The sequence below is a fragment of the Lissotriton helveticus genome, chromosome 5_1 (assembly GCF_964261635.1).
Source record: "Lissotriton helveticus chromosome 5_1, aLisHel1.1, whole genome shotgun sequence".
NCBI lineage: Eukaryota > Metazoa > Chordata > Amphibia > Caudata > Salamandridae > Lissotriton > Lissotriton helveticus.
In genome coordinates, this window is record NC_136065.1 from 1,400,117,820 (window position 1) to 1,400,133,603 (window position 15,784).

The 15,784-nt window shown below is 48.0% G+C and overlaps 1 protein-coding gene across 1 annotated transcript in view; it reads left to right on the forward strand.

Moving 5' to 3' along the window:
- Nucleotides 1-9,360: 9,360 nt before the first annotated feature.
- The window catches only part of SIKE1 (suppressor of IKBKE 1), a 166,630-nt gene continuing 160,206 nt past the window's right edge, over nt 9,361-15,784 (forward strand). The window contains exon 1 of the mRNA XM_078644370.1: nt 9,361-9,498. The gene's annotated coding sequence lies outside the window, so the exon portion shown is untranslated. The remainder of the gene's footprint in view (nt 9,499-15,784) is intronic.

Sequence of the window (15,784 nt, forward strand, 5' to 3'; positions counted from 1 at the left end):
TTATGGGAGATTTTAACTGCCATTTGTGCCCTGCACTGGTCCAAACAAATATAGATTGGTCCCGATGTCCATTGGAGAATGGACCGCATTTCTCACATACGCCGTTGGGCCTTGCCCTGAGGATGTTACGGCTTAAATATGATCTGGGACATACCATTAACAAGGTAGAGATGCAGGAGGGTGGCACACTCCCCCCCACATTTAAGGGTAGAGGATGCTCCTCCTTTATAGATTATATCTTGGTTTCGAGGGCTCTAATGAATAAGACAATCAGTGCTGAGATTGAGTGGAGTGGTTTTAGCGACCACAACCCTCTTACCCTGGAACTGTTGTATTTGGCAGGCCCAAGAACTAGAGCCCACCCCACTATCACTGAGAGGGCAACAGACCAGGGCAGGAGATTAAAATGGGCTAAAATTGATGGGGATAAGTTTTATAAGGGCTTGGTGGATGCAGGGAGACTAGCTATTAATGACTGCCTGGACACCGAAGTCCATGGACCGAGGGTAATGGCAGCCTTCGACCAGATTGCCAAGCTGGTCGACGGTTTATTAAAAACCAGTGTGCCTCTCAAGACTGACGGGAATCCACGTTGGTTTGATAAAGCCTGCTCTAAAGCCCTGAGGGAGCTGAAAAGTAGCCTTAAAGTCAAACCAAGGATCCCCCATAAAGTTAAAGAGTGTAGAGACGTCTACAAAAGAGAAATTAAGAGGAGGAAGTTTGCCTTGCAGGCGGAAGCATGGGCAGATCTACGAGAAGCGGGGGAAAAAAAGGACCTAGTGGGTTTCTGGAAAATAATTAACAACCCAACTTTTCAGGAAAAAGACTCCCCGGATGTAGGGGCTAATATTCTCCCTGAGCAGTGGATTAACCACTTTAGGGGCCTCTATAATCATGAGCCAGGTTCCATTGCAGACTACCCGGTTAGTTCTATTGAGGCTACACCGGTGGAATTTTCCATCAAGGAAATAATTGCAGGGATTGAGGGCTTGACCAAAAACAAAGCACCGGGGCCTGACGGAATCCCACCTGACCTTTTTCTGAGTAACATCGAACTGTGGGCCCCCCTCATGACAAGGGTAATAAACACCGCTATCATTTATGGCCTGCCCCGATCCTGGTCCACGGCAGTAATTGTGCCAATTTTCAAAAAGGGCAATAGGGATGACCCAAAGTGCTACCGCCCGATCTCCCTGATTGATGTGTCAGCAAAGCTTTTGGGGAGGGCAATCCTTAATAGATTGTCCGAGTGGACCGAGGAAAGGAACATCTTCTCGGACACCCAATACGGCTTTAGGGCAGGGAGGTCCACTAGCGATCAGTGTTTGAATCTATATATGTTGACTGCCAAGTATACCATAGCTAGTGATGAACCCATTTACATGGGTTTTATGGACTTGGCAGCAGCATTTGACCACGTGAACAGGGAAAAACTGTGGGGCATGATGCTCAGCTTGGGGATAGAGAGCGGCTTAATTAAGATCTTGAAAGAACTGCATAGTGATACTACTGCCAAGGTCCGCTTTAATAGGGAGGGGGGGCTGACTAGTTCCTTTCCTTGCAAGAGTGGAGTTCGTCAAGGCTGCATTCTTGCTCCCTTTTTGTTTTCCCTTTATGTCAACAACTTAGAGCAGTTTCTGCTAGGATTGAAGGCAGATTGCCCAAGGGTGGGGTCGCGGCATATCCCCGTTCTGCTTTATGCAGATGACGCGGTTTTGATCGCACGCACACCGAGGAGCCTTCAAACCCTGATTGACGGATTTGTTAGCTTTATGGGCGCCCTGGATCTTTCTGCAAATCTCAGTAAATGTTATGTGCTCCTGGCAGGGAAAAAAAATGCCTCTAAATTTACCTACAAAATAGGGAGCCACACATTGGAGGAGGTCAAAACATTTCCATACCTTGGTGTTACATTTGATGGTGCCTTGCGGTTTGATACCTTGGTGGAGGAACGCTGCGGTAAAATGATATCATCGAACGGGGCAATTGCTAGTTATGGCAGGAGGCTAGGGAGATGGTCCCCGGAACAGGTGTTAAACCTGTATAGCTCTGTATCATGCTCCAAGGTAATTTATGGGGCAGAGGTATGGGGCTTTGTTAACACCACTAGCATACAGAGAGAAGAAAACAAATACCTGAAATCAGTTCTGAGGGCCCCACAATGTACCGCTGGTTCGATTGCCCACAGTGAGTTAGGGAGACCACACATAGAAGATCTGATAAAGTTGAGGCCAATTATAGCCTGGCTAAAAATTTGGGTGAACCCGGAGGCGTCACTAAGTAGGGAAATTTTATCAGATTGTCTAAAGAGGGATAAATGTATGCGTATTCCTTGGCTCCTTTATGTAAAGAATAACTTAGAGGAGCTAGGCCTGGGGAACCTCTTCCTTCACCCTACATTGATTGTAGCCCAGGACAAACAGCATGTGGGGAGAATATTCCTGGAACAGAAAACCATATGCAGAGAGGTGGCTGAAGGCTGTAAAAAAACTGTGAGGGCCCATCGCCAAGTAAAAAGTGTTCAAGGCATGGAGCCGTACTTGTTTCTCATGCATAATGCCCAGGATAGGTTCCTGATGTGCCGATTTAGACTTAACTTACTCCCATTCATGTTGGCATCACCAGCTGGGTTTGTTACAACAATAGACCAGAAGGGGCCCTGCGGCTGCGACAATAGGTCTCCGCAGGATTCCCTTCATCTGGTCTTACTTTGTCCTCTCTACTCTATGCCCCGGCGTAAATATCTTGTAAACATCTTGAAAAATGCTAATTTGGTCCACGCTAGGGAGGCATTAGTTTTCTTACAGAAAGCCGAGGACCCTTTGACACTGTGTAGCATTTTGAATTTCATTAAAGTTGCCCTAAGACTAAGGCTCACTAGAGGTGTAGATTGAAACCTTTTATTCTGTTTTTTTAAATGTTAAATATGGTCATACTACTGCAACTATGTCTGTAAATTTATTGTACAAAGAATTCTGAAATGTTTAATGCTTTTTTATAGTGTAAATATGAATGTGCTTTTATGGTGTTTTTTAATCACCGAATAAAGATTCTTTGAATTGAATTGAACAAGAGAATCACCTTCAAACTCCTCACACATGCTCTCCACGCCGCAGAGCCAGTATATCTGAACCACCGGGTCACATTCCATGTACCCATCAGACAACTTTGCTCCGTCGAACTTGCCCTGGCCACCGTCCCACGTATTCATAAGACCAGAACCAGAAGTAGGTCCTTCTCCTACCTCGCAGCCAAGACCTGGAACACACTGCCCCTCCACCTTAGGCAATTCCCGTCGCTGACCCAATTCAGGGAGGACTTCAAGACCCGGGTCCTCAAGATTAAGATTTAAATAACTCCCAACTGTTGGTTTAAAGGATTCAGTGTTGAGCCTGTTTGCAGCTGCAAAAATAACAGTGCTTGCACTTGCTTTCTGCCAGGAAGAACTTGCACTGTTAGGACTCTATAAACGTTATTTAAACCAAATTTATGCCAGCCATGGAATGGAAAGGCCTCTATCACAGGCCAGGCAGGAAGTGATTATGCTCCTAGTGAGTGAGACTTCCTTAATTTTCCAAATGGATTATAGTCACAGAAGGGGAGGACGAGAAAGAATAACGTCAGTAAGGTATGTTAAGCCCCGCTTTCTGTGGCAAATGCAGTGGGAATCGAATCTGGAGTCGCTAAAATGTTCCTACAGAACAGGTTTTCTTCCCTCTGCTCCCCTTATCGCTCCCCTTATCCCTTCTTCCATCCCTCCTTTCCACCCCCTCCTCCCCTCGTTATTCACCCGAATTTCTCCATAATCCCACTGCATCTCTCTTCTCCCTCCCACTCCTCCAGCAAGGCTATGCCACTCCCTTTCCCCCCTTGGTAACCCTTCCCATTTCCCTCCCTCGGGCCCAGCAGTACCACTTCCTTTCCCCAACTTCCCTTTCTCTCAAACCCCCCCCCCCACTCTGCCAGATGACCGTTCCCTCACAGCCACCTCTCCTAGCTGACATGCCTTCCACAACCACCTCATCTCTTTTCCTCCCAAACCTCCTACATTCCCATGACTCCACACAGTCCTCCCCTCTCCTTCTACCCTACCACCGTGTTCCGCACCCATCTCCCCCTAAATTTGTCCTTAATTACTCTCCTTCTTGCAACATCAACAAAGACAACTCTCCCCTAACCTCCGATTCACTAACTCCTGCTCTCAACCTCCACCTTTCCACACTTGTGAACCCTACACCCCAACTCACCTCCTGTCCCCCCACCTCTCCCTGCCTTCCACCACCAATTCCGCCCCCTCCTGTTTCCATCGAGCCACCCAACATTCCGTGCTCTGCCTTACTCTTTCTGGAAAATAAGCTAGGTTCTCTTATCACCTCCATCTCCCAGCTTACAGCTGCCATTTCACTTTTAAGCTCTAAGATTTCCACCTTTCCTTGCACCTCTACTCCTTCCCAACTTCCCACGAGATGCACCTCGCCCCCTCACCCCAATATAGCCAAGCTCAACCTGTCATCTGCAAACTTCGTTAACTCACACAAGCCCTTGAACGCCGCCCTTCTTCAACCTTCATACCCTAGCAACCCTACTATCTACACTATCCGACCATCTCCTCTGTCAGACCAAGCATCCACCTAAACCCTCCTGAGCACCCCCGCATAAGTACAACATCCCGATCACCCTTCAGAGCCCAAGTGCCCCCGTCACCAAAACAGTCTTGACAGAGCTGCGCTGTCTGCTCCACAACTGCAGATCTGCAGTAAAACACAAACTTGAAATCTCCGATACAATCACCCATCAAAATATTGACATGCTCTTCCTCACAGAGACCTGGTTCAAAGATACCTCTCACTCTATGTTTGATCTCCTATTACCCACAGGCTATTCTATATTTAGGAATTATAGAACTGACAGCACGGGGGAGGTGTTGCAGTCATCTTTAGAAACTCCCTTCAACTTAAGGCTTCTCCTATCAGCTCCTCCCACACCTTTGAATGCCTTTCTCTTGAGCTTCAATTGCACCACCGTTCACCCCTCAGATTCCATGTCATTTACCGCCCGCCTCGTAGTGGCCCTTCGTTCTTGGAGGAACTCACTGACTTCATCAGTGACCAATACTCGCAAAGTGACAATCAGACTTTCGTGGGTGACTTCAATCTCCACTGGGGCCTACCCCAATACTCTTCTGCAAACTCCCTGGCCACCTTCCTCCCTGCAAACTATCTTATCCAACACTGCACAGAATCAACACACTCTAAGGGCTCAATCTTGGATCTCGTTATTTCTAAAGCAGGCATGCTTTCTATCACTACCCCTATTCATGTAGATTGGTCTGACCACCTCCTCATCCCAGTCTCTCTTCAACTATCACACTCCATAACTCTTGGCCAACCCAAGAGGGCTATCTCCTGGTTCCGTGATGCAAAAAATATTGATGTCGGTCCCCTCTGTGAATCAGCTTTGTTATCACTTCCAAGGCTAGACCAGAACCTAGATGTTGACGAACTCACCTCCCAATGCCTCACAGTTCTTGCAGCCGAAATCAATAACGTCGCTCCACTCAAAAGCAAAAGGATAAGGCCCTCTCCCTCAGCACCTTGGTTTAATAAATCCCTCTATGAAGAAAGGAAGCAGCTAAGATTCCTGGAGAAACAATGGAGACTAGTGCCCTCCACCGATAACTTGGCAACGCTTCGCTCAGCAAGATCCAAGTACCACAAGCACATCTTCCTTGGGAAAGCGGCGCACTTCAAAACCCTCCTTGACTCAGCCAAAAATAGACCCAAAAAACTATTCGATCTCATCAAGATTCCTAACTACTCTCCCCCAACCTCCAAGTTGGAAGATTCTGCAAAGAGAGCAGTGGATTTCGCTATTTTTTTCGATGAAAAAGTGAAATCACTTGTGGATCAGGTCGCTCATCCTACCCCTCCAGAGGAGTGCAAATCCTTAGCCATTTGGCAGAACTTTGACCCCATATCTGAAGATGCCCTTCTCAAGTGCATCCGCGAAACAAAGCCCTCCAACCATTATCTGGACCCCATCCCCAGTGCCATTGCCTTCTATACCCTTTCCCTTTCCTATTGGACCACTCTGGTTACCCTCTCCCTCTATCAAGGCTCCCTTCCTGTCTCCTTCAAAACTGGGCAGGTCACCCCTCTGCTTAAAAACCAACTGCTGATGAGACTGACCTTAACAACTTCCGCCCCATCACTAACTTACCCTTTCTTGCGAAGATCACAGAAAGATGTGAAGCGAAACAACTCTCTCGTCATATCAAGGACAATGATCTTCTTGACAATTTCCAGTGTGGCTTCATTCAAAACTGCAGCACTGAAACAGCCCTACTGCAAGTGGTTGATGACGTGCTGAGGATCCTCGACTCGGGGGGGTCCTGTCTTCTAATTCTCCTTGACCTTTCTGCAGCCTTTGGCACTGTCAATCACAACACCATCCTCAACATTCTTCAACAGAGAATGGGCATGGAGGGCACTGTGCAATGGTTTGCTTCCGTCCTCTCTGATAGATCCCAAATGATCAAAATAGCGAACAGTCTTTCATCTCCTGTGGCGGTAGGTCAAGGTGTTCCTCAAGGCTCTATACTTGCACCCACATTGTTCAATCTCTATTTAGAACCACTGGGAAATCTCCTAAGTAAATCCGGGATCCACTATCATCTCTATGCAGACGACACTCAAATCTACCTCAAGGTTGCCTCCACTCACGATCTGTCTTTCCTAAGCTCTACTCTCGACTCCATTCAAAACTGGATGTCAACTCATCAACTGATTCTGAATCCCTCCAAAACTGAATTCCTCCTCTTCTCCTCCTCACTCTCTCCTCCCCCGGCGCAATCATGGATGGATCAGATGAATATACTTAACAACAAACCCATCATTGTCGACAGCGCAAAATCCCTTGGTGTCATACTCGACAAAAAACTCAATCTAATCTCCCACATCAATTCCATTGCAAAGTCTGCTCGATACCAAATGCGCCTTCTTTGGGGAATCCGTCGCTTCTTCCCGGAGCAGGACCTTATAACCCTGGTGCAATCGCTGGTTCTCTCCAGACTAGACTACTGCAATTCTCTTCTTACTGGTCTCCCCAAATCCCACTTGTCCCCCCTTAAATCTGTTTTCCATTCAGCAGCTCGTTTCATTTATGGGGCCAAAAGAAGCGACCACATCACACCGATGTTATCCACCCTCCGCTGGCTTCCCATCGAGGCTAGAGCTATCTAAAAGACTGCTTGTATCACCCACAAAGCCTTGCACTCCTCCTCTCCTCGCTACCAGGCGAATAAACTGAAACTCTCTGGAGTCTCTAGACCATCACGTAATGCGGAAAATCTACTGCTCGAACCTCCCACTTTCAAGAAGGAAAGAACGACGGCCCAATCCTTTTCAGGCAACGCGGTGAGAATCTGGAACTCCTTTCCGCCTCAGCTCCGGACCACCGCCTCCTCCCAGGCCTTCAAAACTGACCTCAAAGTTCTCCTCCTTCAAAGACACTTCCAAATGTAATCCATGCCCTCTGTATTATCTGAAGGAAGACCTCCCATTACTGAAAATTCTACTCTCCATGCCTATGGAAGTGCCTTCCTAGTGTGTTCTTGTGGTTGGAGTGTTTGGCATTTATTGCAGTATTATCCTTGTACTTGTGTTTGGTACTCGTTTGTAACATGCACACACCACTTTTCCCTTGTAACACATGGTTTGCTACCTCTCACATTTTGTTTGCCTTTGATACTTGCACAAGTGCCACCATTGCCTACATAACGTTTGTTCTTGTGCCTGAGTGTCTAGCATATATTGCAGTATTATACCTCTAATTGTACTTTGTTTTCTCTTGTAACCTGCACACTTGTCACTTTTTCCTCCTGTGCACTTTTTGCTACCTCATGTACTTTGTTTCCTCACAATTGTCACTTTACCTTATGTAACTTAACGTCTGCTTTTGTAATCTGTTCATGTGTAATGTTCTCATGTATCAGTTCTGTTCCTATTGTGAAGCGCTCTGACGCCTTCGGGTAAAGTCCGCGCTATATAAAAATAAATAAATAAATAAAAATAAATCTGCAAAGCTGTGGGTTCTACGACTCCCCAAATCCCTGCCCCATATCTTGCTATTGGCACACATTGGGCAGAATATATTTGTAACGAGGGGATGAGTGTCCTCCCGTCCAGTGGGGATGCATAATTCAAAACTGAACCCACTGCTCTTGATAACTTCATCCTACTCAGATAAATGTGCGGGGTCCAGGACCGTGTGAGCTAAATGTGACCCCCAAATAGGAAAAAGTGCAGGTGCTTAGTATGACTCACTGCCAAACTCACGCCTCGAGAGAAGTCTTCTGGTGTATCAACATGTACAAAGTGTCTCCGTGCACAACCAATTGTATCCTGCGCAGTGATAATGGAAAGTTGGCCACTCTAAACTGAGTGGCCTCAAAAGCCCTTTCTCCAGATTCCACTTCCCTACGAGTAGCTAGCTCTTTCTGCCCACGTTTTTTTCACTGAATTCTGTCACTTTTAGTAGTCATGTTAGTACGGAATAAATACATGCCCCATAATGCAACGAAAACGCAGGACTTGAGCAGATAATCAAGTTTAGTGAACTTCCCCTGCTTGGAGCTCTCAGCAGGCTTTCCCACGGCGGACCACATCCTAACTTTAATGTCCCGGACCACGCTCTTGGGGATTCTGAGCACTCGCAGACCTATCTTCTATCAGCTATCCCCACGCAGTTATTTCCAATTATCGTTCTCGCTCTATTTCCCTGACCCGTCTTTTTGGGTTCCTGCAACAACTCATTTTACTGGGGAGTCATAAGCATCTTATTCCGCGAGAGGATCCCTTTTTTCGCTCACCCCGCGCACCACTTTCTCTCGAACCAAGAAGTACACCTTTTTTTTTGCAAAACAGGCTGACTGCTGCTCTATAACCAGGCGCTCAATTTAAAGCATTTTTAAAAGGAAAAAGGGCGGCATACTCAGCGCCTCAGCAGGGGTAGTAGGAGTTATATTAATGCAATTTAAACTAACGTTTTAGTTGATCCAAAAACAACAATTTGGACTGTCACAGTTAAACCAACCAGAGCTGAAGGCTGCCTCAGTTGTAGCCAATCCATGAAACCAAAATGTGGACCAATGAGAGCCTGCGCTTCTTCGATGTTACAACTAAGCGCAGTAAATATCGAACTGGACAAAATCGCCTCGGCAGTGTTCTATACACTACAGAGGCACGTGAAGACTCAATAGCCAATCAGCATGTGGGAATTCTGGGCAGCGCATTAGGATTGGCTACAGGCTAAACAGTGGTCTAATCCTAGACCGCCTTACATGTTTTGATTCCCTCCCACTTCTAGTACATTTCCCAATATGTTCAAATATAGGATTGGCTATCATCCAACCCGGAAGCATTGCCGTTAATGTACTAACTAACGTCTGTTAAAAAGACCAACAGCAGAGTAAGGACGTTTAATTGGTTTTTACAAACGGTGAGTGCAAGTAGCAAATAAGTAAAATGTTGTGTAAGAGAATCATCTTTGTGTCAGAGAGCATAGCATACATGGTGTATGTGTGAAACAGACAGACGACAGATCAGCTATATCTATGTGTATGGTATTTCTAGAGAGGGAACCTAGGCGAAAGGCGACGCAGGTAAAAGGGCAGCGCAAAGTTCACGCTTGATAGAATAGGTAGCTGGATTATGGACAGTTAGTGCATTGTGATGTAGGGTTCTTTGAAGAGGTGAGTCTTCAACTAGTTCCTAACTTGGAGCAGCCTTCGAATAGTCCTGATAGATTTGGGGATATTTTTCCAGATTCTAGGTGCATTAATAGAAAAAGCATACTGCCTTCTTTTTCCCCCCAACTTCATTTCTTAGTCTGCAGTCAGATGGTGTCCTGACTGTGGGAACACCAACAACCACCATAGCTTGTCTGCAAGATAAGGAAGCGTAGGGGGATACTGGTCATGCTGGCTTTGTAAAGAATACAGCTGGTTTTGAAGATGGTGCGGGTAGGCAAGGGGAGCCGTTGGAGTTCCGTTAGGATGGGAGTGACATGATAATATTTCCTCTGGCCCTCGATGCAACGTGCTGCAGTATGTAGAATGTCCTTAAGGCTGCCAGTGTGGGGCTATGGAAGGCCATGGAGCAGGAGGGCTGGAAGAGCAGTTCTGAAGTTGCTTTCTATAATAAATGTTTTCACTTTGTTTAAAGAGTTGGTTGGTACATGACCATCTTTGTTTTTAGAACCATGTATCCTTGAGGGTGAGATTGATGACCAGTGTAAATCCAAGTGACTTGGAATTTGGTGAAGGTTGTGGTTTTAAGCAGTCCAGATTAATGTCATCAAGCCAGGTTTGTTCTATTGCTTGTGTGTTCCTGCCAGGCAACAGGAATTCTGGGTTAGTTTGGTTTGGTTGAATTTCAGGTAGGCGCTGGACAGCCAGGGCTGAATGATTTGTAGGCAGTGTTTGCGATGCTGGATGTCCGAAGGAGAGGAGATTTTCCAGTAGAATGGTATATCATCAGCATATTGGCAAATGCTGTTATCTGTGAGTTATGTGTATTTGTAAATTTCACTATCATCTGCGAGAGTAGCCTGGTGCTGAGCGGGTGTGTGTGCCTGGCCCAGCCTAGGGTAGTTAGGTTAATTGAAAAGAAAGACAGATCTTCAGCTTCTTGCTCCAAGAAGAGAGAAAGTGGCTCTGATATGTTGTGGGAGTTTCTTCCATGCTTTAGGAGCGATGTAAAAGAATGCCCGTCCTGGTCTGGTTCTGTGTGCATGAGATGTGTGGAAGTCAGAGTCCTGCAGAGCAGACGTATCTGGGTAGTTGATGGAATAAGATGCAACTTTTCAGTTGAGTGGGACCATGTGTAGTGCATTGAAAATGTGTGTGAGAAGTTTGAAATTAGCATGTTTGTGTGTCTGGACTCTGGAGCTCCCCGAGGTGTGATGTGAATTCTATGTGGAAGGTTGGGTCTGAATCTGGATTCTCTGTTCTGGATGCTTTGTAGTTTTCCAGTGAGTTACTTGGTATTTCGGCGAACAGGGTATTCCTGTGACAAGGACATGAGTGATGTTATTTCTGGTGTTGCTTGGAAGCTAATTGAAGATCTTCCTCAATATTTTTAGGGTGTGGTAGCAAGACGCAGCAACAGTGTTGAATTATGCGGTCACGTCTAGTTTGCTATCAATGATAACTCCAAGGTTTCTGGCATAGGTGCTGAGTGTGGATCCAAGTTTGGCCATCCACCAGATGTATCCCATGGAGAGGGGTTTTGCTGAAGATTATTACTCCTATCCTGTGGGTGTTGAGCTTGAGACAAATAACTTTCACCCCATTACCAACTTCTGTGAAGTAGGTGGTAAACTTGTTTCTCGTGTTGGTGGTCTTTTCCGAGAGGAGTGCCATGGGCTCCATGTAGAGGTTGATGATGACAGGAGGCAGTGTAAAAACCTAGGAGACGACACTGCAGGTTATAGGGTTCTTTTGGGACCTGGAGGTGCCCATGTGAACAAAATGGTGTCGGTTTGAACTGTAGAAGAAGATCCAATGAAGGACATTGCCTGTGAAATTGAGGATGGAATGGTCTACTGTGTGGAAGGTAGGGCTCATCTTTATCTGTGATCAGAAGGGCTTTGTCTATCTGCCTGCAAAGCTAAGCTATGTCTTTATGTGAGCAGAGTATAGTTTTGTGCGGAAGGGGAGGTGGCCAAGATGGCGGATGACTGAGACGTGTTTCTTTGTCCTCGCCACTTAATTAGCTCCCTAAAGCACCTTTCCTGATAGCCTTGAACGTCCCCTTGGCCATGTCCATACTGGGCGACACGAGAAGGCAAGCTGCTGAACCTGTGGAACACGGTTGTCCGATCCCCATGGTGACAATTGAGGCAGGCCAGGACCGTGCTCTTGTTGCAAGATGCCCGCAGTCGGCCTGAGTTAAAGTTGAGTCCTGCCCGGCTGCACTTCCACGCAGGCTTCCAGGGCAGGTGCGACCCTACAGCCCATCGTGACCAGCAGAGAGCGTGCTCCGCGAGCAGCCCCACAGAAGACTGCATGGTGAGCCCGCTGCGAGTGACTCGTCCACTCCAGCGACGACCATTGGGGGGCATACATCCTCCGGGCCTGGGTGGCTACACAGGATTGGGGCGAAGGCGTGCACCTGGCGCCCGCATTGACTTAACTTCCAGTGTGGGGGAAGTGGACACAAGTGCCCCCTACAGCTTGCTGTGGGGGCATGGACGATGGTTGCCCCCTCACTGGGATCCCTGAGGGAATGACAGAGACTGCCTGGGAAGACTGCAGCACCACTGCCTGGTCTTGAAGAACCTAAACCACGTGGATCTCTCGGGCTGCCTACTACTGGCTCAGCGAGCCTTCCTGCTGGGGCCCTTCGCCCATCCACACAGCTTCCGGCCCTCTTGATGTCTTTCCCCTCAGCCTGGGGACTGGGCCCCACTGGACCGGGTCCTGACCTGGACACCTGTGAACTACCCTCGGAACATCTGCCATAGCCCGCATCCGGCCGCAGAGCATTGGCTGTCCTTGTGCCCTACTCTACAGAGTCGGCAACTGTGTCCTTTATAGCAAATAGGCAGCCGTCTGCAGACTGCCCCCCCATTGCAGAGGACCCACCAGACTTGGCTCCTACACTGGCAGCGATCAAGCTTTTTAACCTTGGCGGCTGTGGTATGAGACCTGAGCAACCGTGCCCCCTTGGCATCCTCATTGCTCAAGTGAAGTTTTGCTACAGTCCTTGGTGGCCTGGAAGACTGGAGACATTTAGGCGGTCTGCCCTCCTTTCACTGGGCTCCCCCATTCAGATGCCTCAACCTGCTCATTTTGTGACTGACCCTTGGGCTGCTTTGCCTCCTCCCTCCACCCCATTCTAAGGCCTGGAGCCACCCACGGTTGGACCTCATTTAGAGCGGCCACATAGAATTTATGACCTGCCTCTGTCTGCATTCCGCTGGGGCTCAGCTTGGGATGCCTGGCTGCAGATTCGGATCCCCTTCATGCAGAGTGATACGGGAGCCCTGAATCACTCTAGATAAAGGGTTGTTTGCTTCCCGCCTCCTGGACTTCTCCTGGGCTTAGTCTGCTTTGTCTGAGCCACTGGGCGCTGCGCTCCTGGGGGACAATCATCACCGCATCTTGTCGTCCCCCCTTTGGACGACACACCCTGCTTCCACAAAGGGGAGATAGTTGGAGCTGACTGCAGACCGCCTGCTATTGATAGCAGCCGTGTCATTACATTTGTGTGCTCAGCCTTGACTGTGTCTGTAGGGTGAAAAGAAACTATGCTTGGCCTGCTGTATCTTGGGCCGGCCATACCTGTGGCTTTGAGGTCGCCTGATTTACGTTCCCCCTCGATTGGATCATCCTTGACCTGACCCCCCCATTTTGTTTTCTACTTCATAGAAGGATGCCATTATGTCGTCGGTGAGGAATGAAGAAAGACTGCTCCTTTAGGGATATGCTGACCAAGCCCTGCAGAGAGGCAGCAGGAGACAAGGTGCCTGCAACCACTATGGATCATCTCTCATAGCCTGATGAAACCGAGGGCCCCTTGACTTGGTCCTTCCTCTAGGCCTTATTCATGTCGCTACGAGATGATCTGCAAGCGGTGAAGAAAGACCTTTCGGCTGATTTGCGCAAAGTCTGCCGGGACCTAGAAGAGGCGGGTGACAGGGTCTGTGCTCTGGAGGGACAAGAGCCCAGGTGGGTTGAAGAAGTGGAGTGGCAGCAGGAAGAAGTTCTCCATCTCAAGAAACAACAGCTCGACCTACAAGCTCATGCTGAGGACTTGGAGAACAGCTCACGGTGTTACAATATACGCATCAAATGGGTTCCGACAAATGCATAAGGTGCCGACTTAGGAGAGTAAACTGGGTCCCTCTTTTGACACATCTTGAGGGCATCGGCAGACAGACATAAAGCTGGACTGGATCCATTGTGTGGGTCCACCAAAACCAGAGAAAACCCCTCCCTGGGACATCCTAGTCTGTGTCCATGATTTTCATATAAAGGAAAGCATCCTGTGCAAAGCACAAGAGACCCACCCGATTCAGTTAAGAGGGCACATGCTTGTGCTGCACCAAAACCTTGCATCGATTACCCTTCAGATGCACTTAGACTTCCGCCCTATCACTGCTCATCTAGAGGATGCTGGTATATTGTACTCCAGGGGACACCCCTTTCGGATTATCTTTCGATGTGAGAGCGAGCTCCACCAAATCCAAGTGCTCTGTATTGCTGATCCTTTTACAGACAGTTGTACTGGAAGTAAGCGCCGCCATTGGCAATGGTCCTAAAGCTTGCCTGCTAGCACGCAGCCTGATCCAGAGATTATGGTGTTGGAGAAGCAATCGGGGTTGAAGACGTTGACTGATGATGCTGACAAAAGCAAGGTACTTTGAGGCCAAGAGGACCCCTGCAACACTGTTTTGTTCTCTAGGGCAGGGGGTAGGAGGGAGGTGGGGACGGGCACAGGACATCTTTGGGACGTGCTCCAGCTCTGCAGTTCCTCCTCTCCAGGGACGTTTCCTACCTTCGAGAACTTGACTGATCATGTCCCTGTCTGCCTGGCCCGTGCTCTGCAACCTGCTCCTTTCCACAATGGACTTTTATTGTTATTGGTTATTCCAGTTGGTTTTTCGGGGTTGTTGTTTGTGGGTTTTTACTCCCCCCCCCCCCCCCAGATTTGGTTGATGTTGGGCTTTTCACTATGCACCTTTTGGGCTTACTTTTCCTGCATTCTTTGACAAACGGGTGCAGGAGTTCACACAGTTTTCTTACCCCCTGCCCTGTTTTCCAGGATCTTAAGTTCACCAGCCTCAATGTAAGGGGCCTGAAAAATCCTATTAAACGGTCCCCTGTTCTCTCACTTTTAGAACAATGTGCAATCTACAGGAGACTCGTCTGCTCTCTAAAGATGTCCCCAGAATGCAATTCCCCTGGTTTCCACTCCGCTCTGGTCTTCATGCCCCATTAAGTAAGGGGGTGGTATCCGTTCTTTTTTCATAAGAGTTCAATGGGGAAATACTATCCACAGTCGCTGAGGATAAGGGGTGCCTCCAAGCAGCCTGGCTTAATTGGACACCTTTTATTTCACCGTGGTGAACACTTATGCCCCTAACGGGCGCCAGGAATCTTTTATTACCAGCTCCTAGGTGCCTGTACTTAAATCTTGTAATGCCACTATCCTGAGAAGGTGGGGGGGGGGGGGAACCTTGGTTGTGGACACCAACCTGGATCGCTCAGGGCAACTCTCTGACCAAGTAGGGGCCTTCTCTGCAGCTGGTTTGCAGTGACTGGCAGGCTTTGGGATGCAGGACATCGGGCGACTGCTGCACCCATTGATCAGAGATTATACGTTTTAATCAGCAGCACGCAAATCATATGCTCGCATTAACCATTTCCTTGCGACCTGACCCTATAAGCCCTTATTTCAAAGGCAGACATTGCCCCTTGGTTGCCCTCTGACCATGACCCCTCTCTTTTTCGCTCCGATTGAATGTGACCCAACCTAGGACTTCGCGCTGGTGCCTTATAGAGACTCTGTTACAGTCCCCTACTACGATTAATTCGCTCTGAAAGGTGATTGTAGAATATCTCCAAGCAAGCAACACTGGAGAGATATCCCTGCCATTGGTCTGGAAAGCCGTGAAGCTGATTGTGAGGAGGGAATTCATAGCAGTCTCCTCAGTGGAGAACCGCAAACATCGAAACAAATGACAGCACTTGGAGAAGTTTGTTGCGGAACTTGAGGAC